Here is a 14,283-nt window from a genome sequence, read left to right as displayed (position 1 = left end):
GCCCAAAATCAATTTGAAGTGAAGATCCAGAAGGTTCGAAGCGACAATCGAACGGAGTTCAAGAATGCAAATGTGGACACCTTTCTTGACGAAGAAGGGATTTCACATGAGTTCTCAGCTATGTACACGCCTCAACAAAATGGAGTTGTTGAGAGGAATAACCGGACTCTTATTGAGATGGCGAGAACGATGCTTGATGAGTACAAGACGCCAAAACACTTTTGGGCGGAAGCGATTGAGACAGCTTGTCATGCAACAAATCGTCTATATCTTCACAAGCTACTCGGCAAGATGGCATACAAGCTACTCGGCAAGACGGCATACAAGCTCCTCACTGGTAACAAACTCCAAGTTGGATACTTTTGAGTATTCGGCTCAAAGTGCTATGTTTTTTTATAAGCATCGTCGTTCAAAATTTTCTCCTAAATCTCATGAAGGATTCCTACTCGATTATGGCTCAAACTCTCACACTTACCGTGTCTACAACAATTTCACCCAAAAGGTTGAAGAGACAGTAGATGTGAAGTTTGATGAATCTAACGGCTCGCGAGTAGAGCAATTGCCAATTGGTGTAGGAGATAAAGACCCTTCAGAAGCAATCCAAGACTTGTCTATTGGCAAGATTATCCCAACGGAGGTGAAGGAGAGTACCTTGTCCGTTCAAGTGGAAGCTTCTACCTCACGACAAGGTGAACCACGAGTTGACTTGAAGGCATCCACAAGTGGGACATGCCAAGATGAAGGAAACGAGGAAGTACACTAAGATGAACCTCATCAACCTCCTTCTCCACCTCCACAAGATAACAACAACACCAACAACGAGGAAGGCCAAGAGGAAGAACAAGATGATGAAGAAGATGTTCCACCCCGACCCAAACAAAAGCTCTCATTAGTTAGTGCAAGAGTTTCAAGAGACCATCCCGTCGAACAAATATTTGATGATATCCAAACCGGGAGAATTACTCGCTCTAAAACTCGTTTGGCTAATTTTTGTGAACATTATTTATTTATCTCTAGTATTGAACCTTTGAAGGTTGAAGAAGCGCTTGATGATCTGGATTGGGTAAACGCCATGCACGAAGAGCTACACAACTTCGAGAGGATGCAAGTCTAGACCTTGGTAGAAAAGCTGGATAACAACCAAAATGTCATTGGTACAAAATGGGTGTTTCGGAATAAGCAAGATGAAGATGGACAAGTTGTATGCAACAAGGCTCGTCTCGTCGCCCAAGGCTACACTCAAGTCGAAGGTATGGACTATGGTGAGACATATGCCCCCGTTGCTAGACTTGAGTCCATACGCATCTTACTTGCTTATGACAATCATCATGACATTACCTTATATCAAATGGACATTAAAAGTGCTTTTCTAAATGATGAAATTGAGGAGGAAGTTTATGTTAAACAACCTCCTGCCTTTGTTAATCCTAAGAAACCCGATCATGTTTACAAACTTCACAAAGCTCTTTATGGTCTTAAACAAGCTCCTAGAGCGTGGTATAAATGCTTGGCCAAGTTCCTTACTGCAAAATGGTTTTAGATTGGAAAAATTATTCTACTCTTTTTACTAAAAGGGTTAATGGTGAATTATTTGTGTGCCAAATTTATGTGGATGATATCATATTGGTTCGACTAACCCTCATTTTAGTGAAACGTTTGGAAGGCTAATGTTGGAGAAGTTTGAGATGTCTATGATGAGCGAACTCAAGTTCTTTCTTGGTTTGCAAATCAAGCAAACTAAGGAGGGTACCTTTGTTTACAAAAAAAGTATACCAAGGACTTACTCAAGAAGTTCAACATGCAAGAAAGCAAAGGTATGAAAACACCCATGCCTACTAGTCGACATCTTGACTTGAAAAAGGATGGCAAACCGGTTGACCAAAAGGTTTATCGCTCTATGATTGGTTCATTGTTATATCTATGTGTCTCCCTCCTCGATACTATGCTAAGTGTATGCATGTGTGCACGATATCAAGCGGCCCCTAAGGAATGTAATCTTAAGGCTGTGAAAAGGATAGTGAGATACTTAATTCATACACCAAACTTTGGCATTTGGTATCCTAAGAGGTCCTCTTTTGATCTTGTTGGCTACTCCGATTCGGACTATACCGGTGACAAGGTTGATAGAAAGTCCACTTCGGGTACTTGTAAATTTCTTGGGAGATCTCTTATGTCTTGGTCCTCCAAGAAACAAAGCTCGGTATCCTTAACAACCGCTGAAGTGGAATACATTGCCGCCGGTTCATGTTGTGCTCAATTACTTTGGATGACCCAAACTCTTAAAGATTATGGGATTAATGTGAAACATGTTCCATTGCTTTGTGATAATGAAAGTGCTATTAAGATTTCTCACAATCACGTGCAACATTCTCGAACTAAGCATATTGAAGTTCATCATCATTTCATTCGAGATCATGTTGCTAAAGGAGACATCGATCTTAAGCATGTTCGTACCGATAAGCAATTGGCGGATATATTCACCAAACCGCTTGATGAGAAAGTATTTTGCCATTTGAGAGGTGAATTGAACATCATTGATGCCTCGAACTTGGAGTAGAAACTCCATTTGGATGCATGCAAGGCATGAGCCTTTGACTAATCCTTGATATTTCTCTTATGATGAAGATCATATGTCTTGGATCTATACTTGTACCCTTGTATGTCATCTAACCCTTGTAGGTACTTGGATGATCCCCAATCTATGATATTACAAGTCACTTACATCTTGAGCAATCTATACATCACCAAGTCTCTACAATATGGTGGTTGAAGACAAGGAAGCATGAATCGACTTAACATATCCTTTGACAATTTTTATATATCAAATTTCATTTGGTATCAAATTTCATGATTGTCACTTTGGATACACGAGTGCTCTTCCTTGCAAAAATGACCCATGTAGGTAGATGGACTCAAACTACAAGTGGTGCACCCAGCTCTTGATGAACTACATCAACCTTGAGCATCCTACACAAGTTCAACTACATGATCAAGATCAACCTCACGACCCAAGGTATGTTACTCCATCTTAGAGAAGCTTTAACCCAAGACATGGGTCAAAGCATCTCAACAAGATGAGAATACATCAAAATGCTTAAACGAAAAATGGTAACCCCATTTTGAGCTTAAACGATGAGTATGACCTATGATCAAGTGACCTCACTTGACTCCTAAGTCAATATACTCTAACATAGGTGACTGTGTCACCGACCAATTCTAGATGAAGTTCTCTAGTGTTTCTTTGTGTTCTTGCATTTGTCTCTTGCTTGCTTGTTCCTCTTTCAAAAAAAACTTCATCTAGATTTCATTTCTTCCGTCTATTATCTTCTTCATTCCCTGCATCTAATTCATTGCAAATCCTTCAGTTAATTCCTTGCAAATATTTGTGAGATCTTATTTGCCTAGGGAGCTGAGATGACAAAATATTTCCTCTGTATTGAGCTCGATCTCATCGATTTCTGCATCCCGGCTAGACCGAACTGCAATCCTGCATTGTAGATTGTTCATCGGTCCAACCGACAAGGACAAACCTGGCCTGACCGATATGCATCATCTCTGACATCTCCAACTCGGTGTCACCGATGAAAATACCTCGGCGTTACCGATTTCACTACTAAGAAAACATTTTTCCATTGCCATTTTCATTTTCCTTCCAGCTCCACTCGATGATTCTTGTCCTCTACTAGCATCTTCAAATTACATGCTACTTTGTAATGTGACTCAAGGACCAAACCTATATGACTCATGCTCCAGAAGATCCCTTCTTGGAAATTGGTGTCAAAGAGGGAGAGAAAGCACATCAAAGCTTATCACATAAGAGAGACATCACATCTTAGCTTCTCCAGATGCTTATCAACCATAGAGGAGAGAAGTCAACATGTTAAGTAAAGGTTATGTTGCTTTGTCCTGATTTTCTTTTGCCCTATATTCTCCCATTATCCAATATCAGATTCAGGGGAAGAAAGAGTTCATACCTAAGGGAAGCAAATCTTTGGAATTCATTTCATATCTTTGTTCTTTGGGGACATGTCTATACCCAAATTGAGTACTAAGTGCTCACTCACTACATGTCATCCCAGTCTTGGTACTCTTGTGGTTTCCTAAACTTGCTCTTATTAGTAGGTGTTTGTGTGTTATCTAACTCTGTTTTCTCAAGTTCACCTCCTCCAAAGTCAACTCAAGACCACAAGGTAAGTATATGCATCACAATCATGTGCATGACGATCTCTTGCTGAAGTACGTATTGTTTGCAAGAAGGACTCATGAACATGAAGGTACATTTTCTGTATTTACATCATTTGCTCTGATGCATATAGCCAAGACACATGTAACTCATTGCTTGCTCTGACATGCTTATGCATTCACATGCTCTTACACACAATCTTTACATGACTGCATACATGTAGGGGGAGCCTATGCATGTTACATGTCTTTCCAAAGCTTTACGTGTTATTCTTCATATCTTCATCTAAAGCTTTGATGTATGTTGTCATCAATTACCAAAAGGGGGAGATTTAAAGCACAAGTGCTCCCCGGGTGATTTTGGTAATTAATGTCAACATATCTCCTGTTGGACTAATATTTTCATCTAGTATATTTCAGAAAGTTCAGCAAAGGCGTGGCATGGACAAGAGGATGTAGAACCCCTTTCTAGATGCTAAGGACAGAAGATTGGCAAAAGCTCAAGACTCTTCATTTCTATTTTTAGTGATCCAAGATCACATTGAGCCCATAGGAAAGCCAATACTATTAAAAGGGGATGAGGTGTTGCTTAATGGTCTACTTGCTCAAAGTGCTTAGTGATATGCTCCAAAGCCCTCAACCACTTTCTCAATTCCAAACATGTCCAAAACCTAAAGTCAAACTCGGCCCCACCAATTTGATTCATCCTGCGCCACCGAGTTCACTAGGACATAGCCACTGCAAGAAACCCTAATCAGTTCGGTCCCACTGATGGGATCTCGATCTCACCGGGATGGGCTTGCAAACTCTCAATTGCCTATTGCAACTATTTCGGTCTCACCGACATACGCAGTCGGTCACACTGAGTTTGCTTGACCAACTCTCTGTTTGCTTATTACCAAAATCGCTCTCACCGAGTTTGTGTAATCGGTCAAACTGAGTTGAGGTTTTATCCTAACCCTAGCACATCGGCCCCACCGAGTTGATCATGTCGGTCCCACTGGAAATCCTAACATTCACATTTTGAACCGAATCGGTCTCACCAAGTTCATATATTCGGTCTGACCGAGTTGGCTCTTTTGTGTGTAATGGTTAGATTTTGTGTGGAGGCTATATATCCCCCCCACCCTCCTCTCCATAAGTGAGAGAGCCATCAAAATGTGCCTACACTTCCAACATTCATTTTCTGAGAGAGAACCACCTACTAATGTGTTGAGATCAAGACATTCCAATCCAACCACAAGAATCTTGATCTCTAGCCTTCCCCAAGTTGCTTTCTACTCAAATCATCTTTTCACCATAGCCAAATATGTGTGAGAGAGTTGAGTGTTGGGGAGACTATCATTTGAAGCACAAGAGCAAGGAGTTCATCATCAACACACCATCTATTACCTTTTGGAGAGTGGTGTCTCCTAGATTGGTTAAGTGTCACTTGGGAGCCTCCGTCAAGATTGTGGAGTTGAACCAAGGAGCTTGTAAGGGCAAGGAGATCGCCTACTTCGTGAAGATCTACCCAAGTGAGGCAAGTCCTTCGTGGGCGATGGCCATGGTGGGATAGACAAGGTTTCTTGTTCGTGGACCCTTCGTGGGTGGAGCCCTCCGTGGACTCGCGCAACTGTTACCCTTCGTGGGTTGAAGTCTCCATCAACATGGATGTACGATAGCACCACCTATCGGAACCACGCCAGAAAACTCTGTGTCTACATTGCGTTTGCTCACTCCAATCCCATCCCTTTACTTTCTTGCAATTTGCATGCTTTACTTTCCGCTGCTCATATAATCTTGCCATGCTTGCTTGAAATGTATTGTGAATGTTTAAAATTGTGCTAAAACTCCACCTCAACTGGAAGAATTTAAAAACTGCTACTTTTGCCTTTTGAGGGTCTAATCACCCCCCTCTAGACACCTCTTGTCGATCCTTTCAGGAGGGCTTATCCCCGACGGTTTTTGCGTCGTGTGGGAAGGACCCCCCTATCACACACACTCACTTGGCGATGGTTCAAAACACCATCGCGGAAAAGGGTTAAAAACTGTTTGTATAGCACCTCGTTGTACCAGTGATATCTGCAGGTTGAGCACGCTTCTGCAATTACGCGTACGCACCTCTCTCTTCCATTAACTGACACATGGGCCTGCTATAGACGGATTACCAGCTAGATCTACTATCATCTGTTTGATGTAGTATGCATGAGAATCCTCTACCACACAACATGCATTAGAGCATTCTAAGTGGGGTTTAAATCGCAATGCTTCCACATGAACATGCGTAAGAAAACACCCTACCACAACATGCAACATACTCCCTCTGTTCCATTTACTCATGAGAAATCATTGACTTTCAAATGGAGATCACAATATCACCAATTCACTCTCTCATTCAGAAACTCATGATTGATTAATGACCTTCTCTTTTCAATGACCAAGTATTAGCATGGTAAAACATACTCCTTTTGTTCTGTTTTATTGTGCGCATAAGCTTTTGGCCAAAATTCTATAATGTACTGCATGGACGCATTTTTAGACAGCACTACCCTTTGCTGGAATGATGGATGTTAGAGAAGGTAGGGCACATAGGAGTGAGACAAACCTACACACGGGTGTTTTTTGGTCGATAGCACAACAAACATCTCATGCATCGTAAGATCCGTTTTCATGGAAATACTAGTACTTCTTGGTCGTCGGAACTCGCTCTTCTTCCTTTCAGCGTCATGTGGGACATCCAGCATCTAGGTCCATGTGTCATGCAAGAAAATAGAGATAATTACAAGTGAGACTCGGGAACGGTCACACGCGTAGAGGGAGTACATGCAGGGGACGTAGTAATAATGACTAATGAGTAGCCAAATCACACAGTAAGTTGGTCGGACGAAGCAACCATCATTCCACTCTTCAATGGCATGTACGCAATATAAAAAGGTTGATATGGAGAGAAATAGAAAACCGCTCCATTATATATACATAATAACATAATACTAGCCAGGAGCCTAAGCTACCCGCCTGCTTGCTGGGGTTGCTCTCTTCACACCCTCTCACACAGAACGACGGTGCCCACACCGCTAGTCACATATCCGTCCGGATCCCGCCGCCGGGGGAAGGGGAGGATGTTTTGCGTAGACACGGTCGGCAGCAGCGAGGGAGAAAACCCACTGTCGGCGCGTCCCGATCAGGGGTCCCCATCGTTCTCTCTCACAAAGCTCTGACATGGTAGCCTTTGCCCCTTGCTCACTGCTGCGGTACGGGCTAATGCCGCCTCCCACCGCCCTCCAAACTACATCCCGATGTCCCTTAGGAACAATTTCCTTTTGGAGCCGGCTTGCTCCACTGCCCCAGCTCCCCATGTCTCTCCATGTGGATACTTCTCTACTTCTACCGGCTTATATTTGTGATGAGTTTATGTCCCATCAACTAGTGCCACTACTATTATATTCTAATCACACTTCTTCAATATCTTTGCACGAGAATTGATGACTGCAGGCTGAGACAATACTTTGCATGCACGTAACTACCCATCATTTCCTCCATAGCAAATTCGGGGGCAAAATAGTCTAGTAATTTTTACCTCTTCGAGTTAGAGACATACATATACGATCTTGATGTAGATCATCATATACTTTGTACCCCATATCAATACAATCAGAGCAGGACATGGGGTTTTACCTCTTCGAGGGGGCGCGAACCTAGGTAAACATCGTGTACCTCTTTTGTCCTATCACCATCAAGCTACGTCCACATCTTGGGACCCCCTACCCAAGATCCTTCGTTGGCACCAAGGCACAGAGCTTTCGCTTGCCAGCTCACCCATGCCACTACGAGGTCACCAGGACAAGCTCAGCGAGGATTGACCCCCCCTAGATCCGGATCAGAGCGTAACCACTTCGAAGACAAAGAAGGCACCTGACCCACCTGCCTCTACCCGTCCCATCGCCCACACGGCCAAGACAGACAATCACCACCGTTGTAGTGTTCCCCACTAGAGAGCCAAAACATGCAAACCACCACCCCGGCATCCATGTCCAAGCCATAACCACCCGCCTACATCACGGTGCACCCACTCCTAGCCCAACATCAACCACGAAGTCTAGATTGACACTTCCATGGTAGGAGGCGTGGACACCTATGCCTCCAGCCAGTCCTGGTGGACCGAGGGAGACACAACTCTGTGACTACCAATGGTCGCCGCTGAGCACGCTCGCATGACACCATGTCCATGGTCTTCGACGCCAATCTGCCTGATGGACTCACGATGTCCTGACCACCACCATCAACCAGTGTACCCACGAGAAGAGGGACCTCATTGCCCGAGGGCACCACCCAGACTGGGCCCACCATCATCTATCCGGAGCGGAGATCTGACCCATCCCGGACCCAAAACTGATCCGCCCGAGCACGAGCTCCAAGTCCTGGCCATCTTCGCCGCATGAGCACCCCGACTCGAACCTGGAAGAAGAGAGGCACCACCAACACTCGCACCCTGCTGCCGATCGATGTAGGCACCCTGCGACGGCCGAACCAGACCAGGGCAAGGGGAGATCCCTGCCACGACCTAGACATCCACCCACCGGAGTCGTGAGGAGCATCCAAGGCCACCCAGATTCATTGACGACCTCGAGCAGCTCCCTTGCATCGCGCCTGCAGCACCTGGCCAGATCCCTCGATAGACCAGGGCCACCACTACGTGCCTATAGCATACCCCCTCCGCCAACAACCATGACCGCCTGGAGGCAGGGCCATGACCATCGGCACATGCTTACCCGACTTACGCCGCTCAACAGACCAATGCTTGCCCGCCGAGCACGCAACACCGCACCTCCGGAATCCGCGCAACTGCCGAAGCCCTGCCATCTGCCCACGCTGCCAGCACGCCCGTCTGACTTGCTGCCGCTGCACCCTCGACATGATGCCGCCCCGCGCTGCGCACACTATCGGGAGGGGAGAAATGCCCCCTCCCCCGCCGCCGCCTACACTTACTGGGCTTTGCCGGTGACGTCGAAGGGGACGGAAGGCGAGAAGGTGGAGGGAAGCGACAAAAGCTAGGGTTCACACCCTGCACACACTATCGGGCGAGACGAGTTTCCGATCAACTCAGATTCGCGTCGTAGCTATTCTAGCCGGGCACAATTTTTTTTGACACTTAAGCTGGTGCTAACGAAATGAGAAGTGCATTGTGAATGTTTTTGTTCCCTGTAGCATCTATGAACGTGGCGTTTTTATTTTTTTTTATTTTGGCAGTAGTAGCGTTTTTCTAGTAAAAAAACACACATTTGTTTTCACCCTCAAAAAAAGAAGAAGAGAAAAAACACGCCATCACCTCGACCGTTGCAACTCCCGTCCCGAGTACCCTAGTTGGAAATTTCCCCGTCGTCCCCAATTCGAGACGGAAATCTCCCGTTCCGCTCCCGATTCGAGACGGACGCGCCGCCGCCGACCTCCTCCCGCCCACCCCCGCTCCCGCTCCGGATCCAGCCCCAAGCCCCAGCCCACCAGCTCCACTTTCCTTCTATATCCGCCGCCACGCCACGCCACGCACGCCACCTCGGCGAACAAGCCTCCGGCTGCCGCAACCGCCTCTGCCCTGGCTTTAAAGGCGCGCCCTTTGGCCGGTCCGCTCCTCCTCTCTTTGCCCAGGCCATGCCTCTCTCCTCGATTCGTCCTCGACTCCTGCCTCTCCTCCTCCCGCGTCTGGTTTCATCTTGCTCCTCGTCGCTCAACTCGTCCGTTTAGACTGAAAGAATTGCTCGTCCTTGATTCGTCTATATTTTGAAGCGCGTCTGATTTGATTGATTTTGCTCGTCCGCGGTTCATCCATTTAGATAGAAATCGCATCTGGTTTCATTTTGCTCGTCCTCGCCGTCGCCCGTTTAGCATCGCTTCCGATTTACTCGTCCTCGCGGTCGCCAGTTTAGAGTCGCGTGTGATTTGATTCTGCTCGTCTTCCCCGTCGTCCGTTTAGAATCGCTTCCGAGCTGATTTTGCTCGTCCTCGACGTCGTCAGCGTAGAGTTGCGTGTGATTTGATTCTGCTCGTCCTCCTCGTCGCACGTTTAGATCAGAATCGCGTCTGTTTTGATTTTCTTGTCCTCGCCGTCGTAAATTTAGATAGAATCCGCGTCTTGATTTGATTCTGCTCGATCTCGTCCTAGTCCGTCTGGAATCGCGTCTGATTTGATTCTGCTCGATCCCCTGCGTTGCTGCTGGGTTCTTTACACTGATGCTCTCGCGTGTTCTTCGTGCCGTCTCATCGGTGGTATCCGTGGAGGAAGCGAGCGGTGGGTCGGTCGGTTTGGGTTGTCTGGTTTGTGAACTAACAAGTCTGTTTGAGAAACTTCTGCATGCGCTTCTGTTATCTGAGAGACGCTCACCAGCTCACGTTCCTGCGTTTCGTGTTCGCGTCGGGCCCTTGTTCGCGTCTGCTTTTGAAATTGGAATTGCTGTTTATCGTGCTCGTTCAGATCGGTTCCTCTGTTCCGTTACCTGCGCTGTTCGTCAGTTACTTTCATATCTCAAACGCATGCGCCCTTTGATACTACTTGATGGATGTTCAGATCTCAAATGCTGCGTTGTTCAGATCAGTTATTTTGATTGAAATTGGGTTGTTGGCCCTATGTCGATTCTTATTCTACTTGATGGATGTTCAGGGTGTTACTATGTTGTTTTCAATTGTTGTTTTCAATTGCTTACTTGTCATGCTTTGCTCATGTTCCCATATATGGTGATGTGTACTCAGGGGTGCAAACCATTTAGGCAGAAAGTTTTACAAGAGTGCAAACCATGTGGCCTTCCTTTCTTCCTCATGTTGCTATTTCCATTGAACTGCTCATCATACGAGTACTAGATGAGGTGCTGCTAGTTAGTCCCCCTTATACTTTGTTCTAGATAAAAGAGCATACCTCCAGAATTTTGTCATTACACACCTGGGCATATAATTCTGCTGTGAGCATAACTCCAGAATTTATTTATCGGTGAAAGCTTGTTCATCACATGTTTTTTGTCAATGCTGCTAACTTTATAGCTTTTTGAAATTACTTCGGTCTTGCATGTATTAGCTTTCTGTTTGTGCCCCTATCTAAGTCTGTTTCTTGTGTGCAAGCGCTCCATTCTGTGTGTGTCACTGCGTGTGGCTTGATGGTGAATATGTGTGGCTTGACTCTCTGTGTGTGTGTGGCTTGACTCTGTGTGGCTTGATGGTGAATTTGTGTGTGGCTTGACTGTGTGTGTGACTCTGTGAATATTGCATTTGCTTGATGGTGTGCCTTGTATGCTTTGTTGAATGATTGGTTATATAACTTGTGTTTTATATTGTTGTGGCATGATTGATTGCTGTTTGTCGAATGCGAACTCGTATCTTGACGAATAATCATGTATGCTAACTTGGTATTGGTAGTTCCTGATCACCTATTACTTGTTTAGTGTAGACTGACTATTCTTTTTTCTGAACTTTTTTGTGATTATGTCTTCACATTGCACTGCTCGATCCATATCGACATCCCACGCTGTCTGATGAGGATAAAGATGTAAGGAACTCCTCCCAAGAATATCTCTTGCTCTTTGTATTAACTTGACGACTAGGCTTTACATATTAAAAAAATCGTGAAACTGGAGCTCCTTGCTGTAACCCATTATATGACTTTATGAGCATGCACCACTTTCAGGTTATGAGAAAAATAGGGTGCCCCAACCAAGATTGACTTCCTCTCTCTTTCTTATACAAGGCATGCAGAAGATGTGTGACAAGTAAGTAACTCATTATGTCAGATATTTAGAGTGTACTACTTCATAGTGCCATCTTTCCCAACAGATTGAATTTTTTTATATTGATATTGGGTTGACTAGTATCACATGTTTGTTTGCATTTCATACTTCGGAAAAATGTTCCTAATGTTATAGAATATTTTGTCCTGCAATAGGCATGGGAGTTCCTCTCAAAGTTAGGTGATCTTAGCCAAACTCTGATTTTGCCAAAATTGAGAATGTGGAGGTAATTTCAAGATATTCCTTCAACATTCCTGAGCAACTTGAATTTGTTTACCACCTATTGACTCTGTATTCCTTGCAGGGCTTGAACCATTTTGATGAGATCCTGGAAGAAGCAGATGGTATAATTCTGTCAAGAGGAAACTTTGGAATTGATCTTCCACCTGAAAAGGTTGGTTATCTCAACCTTCGCAATGCATTATCTCTTAACGTGTCGTCCTAGTAGTGAAAAAATTAGAGAGAATCACCCCAATGCATTGTTTCTTAAGGGTTGTATCTAAATAATGTTGCATTGTGGAGAAAATTAAAGAGTAGGAAAATAGGGAGTGCAAGAAAACGAGCTAAGAGCCGTATCTATATAAACATACAGCTCCACTCTCGTTCTTTCTTAATTATTACAGTGCCACATCAGCATTTTGACTATGCCATCTTTCTAAGAGAAGCATTGTGAGTGCCCTTGGCAGTTGAAGGCATTTTGCTTGATTAACATGTATTTTCCCCATTTGCATGAAGCTTAGTGGTGATTTTATGTGCTTTACTTAGATTTGCTCTTTTTTTAAACAAAAATCAAGGGTCTGTATTGAGCACTACTTTGTTCGTTCTTTAGATGTTCTTATTTCAGAAGTCTGCTCTGCACAAGTGCAACATGGCTGGAAAGCCTGCTGTTGTTACTCATGTTGTGGACAGTATGACGGACAACCTAAGGCATGCTCGCGTGGAGGCAACTGATGTGGCAAATGCGGTGCTGGACGGTTAGTTTTTGCCTCTTGCAAATATCTTATACTTTGGTGATCTTGTAAGTTTTTGCCTCTTGCAGAATCCAATGAAAGTTCCGATTCCGTTATTCATTTACCTACCAATTTTGAAGTGGAAGCTTCATCATTTAATAGCATTTTTAATTATCTTTTTGCCTGATTTCACCATGTTTCACTTCGTTTTCATAAGCCAGCTACCGAAGTGAAGAATTCTGCGGGTTGCTACTGCACAAAAGAAAAACCAGGAATTGGACGGCTCTGACAGCGATTCTGATTATTCATCAGATGAGGTCAGAATCATAAGCAATGCATGTCTATGTGAGATAATTACAAAAGCATAAAACATATTTCTTGCACATACCATTCCCCTAATCTTGTCGTTTAATTCTATGGAGTTTGCAGGATAAGGCCACTAAAAAACCAGTAGCCAAGAAAGTGGTAGAATCCAGTGAAAGTTCTGATTCTGACTCTGAGGAGGTATCAGTCTAATAGTTATATGAAAACTAAGGCTTCATTATTCTGTCTTTATAATGTGATACTAACATTTTCAATATATTTCCAGGATACCACTGCTAAACCAGTTAAGAAGAATAAAGAATCTAGTGATAGCTCAGATTCTGACTCAGATTCAGATTCTGAAGAAGTAAGTTCTCTGTTGTACTTGTTTACTCTTGGTAACTTCTCTTGTGTGATATTTGTATTTCTTATAAACATTGTTTTGTTTCTAGCAATTCTTTTGTCTATGCCATCTTTCTAATGCAGTTCCTTTCTATGTCCAGGATACCAGTGCTAAAACAGTTTCTGTAAAGAAAGAAGAATCTAGTGGTAGCTCAGATAATGACTCGGATTCCGATTCTGATGAAGTAAGAGTTCTGTTACTTGCTTACTCCTGGTCACTTTTTTGTTGTGCAATGTTTAAAATTCCTTCCAATGTTTTGCAGCCAGCAAAATCTACTATTCCTGCTAAGAGGCTTCTGACAACAGAGAAAAAGAGTGAACATGTACACATTATTTTTAAAATTTTATTTTCTTGAAAGCATTGTCTTCTATGATATTTGTTGTACATTAATTGATCTTGTTGTAATTCAATATTTGCAGTCCAAGGATGATTCTGATGATAGTTCTGATGAGAGTGATGAAGAGCCTGCACTAAAGAAGCCTAAGGAATTTTTGGTGTTTGCTTTTTCGTCTGAAGATTTTGGTCTCTAAGGTTGCCAAGAAAGAAAGCAGTGGTGATGATGACAATTCTGAAGAGAGCTCCAGCAGTGATGATGAAAATGATCAATCGGTGTCAATGTGAAAGTCCAAGCAGAACGAAGTATGGTTTGAGTATATTTATGCTGTTGTAATTTTTCCACTTATGTTTGATGGTAATC

General features: G+C 43.9%; 1 long non-coding RNA gene and 1 pseudogene across 1 annotated transcript; both read left to right on the top strand.

Annotated features, from left to right (window-relative positions):
* Window positions 1-9,658: 9,658 nt before the first annotated feature.
* On the top strand, window positions 9,659-12,732 carry LOC123102413 (uncharacterized). Its single transcript, XR_006448941.1, has 4 exons — window positions 9,659-11,692; window positions 11,831-11,912; window positions 12,086-12,156; window positions 12,235-12,732. It is a non-coding gene; the product is annotated as an uncharacterized lncRNA (long non-coding RNA).
* Window positions 12,733-12,798: 66 nt separating this feature from the next.
* On the top strand, window positions 12,799-14,283 carry LOC123101235 (nucleolin 2-like; annotated as a pseudogene).

Source organism: Triticum aestivum, chromosome 5A (genome assembly GCF_018294505.1).
Source record: "Triticum aestivum cultivar Chinese Spring chromosome 5A, IWGSC CS RefSeq v2.1, whole genome shotgun sequence".
Taxonomy (NCBI): Eukaryota; Viridiplantae; Streptophyta; class Magnoliopsida; order Poales; family Poaceae; genus Triticum; species Triticum aestivum.
The sequence above is the reverse complement of the archived record's forward strand: the minus strand, read 5'-3'. Positions and strand labels throughout refer to the sequence as shown.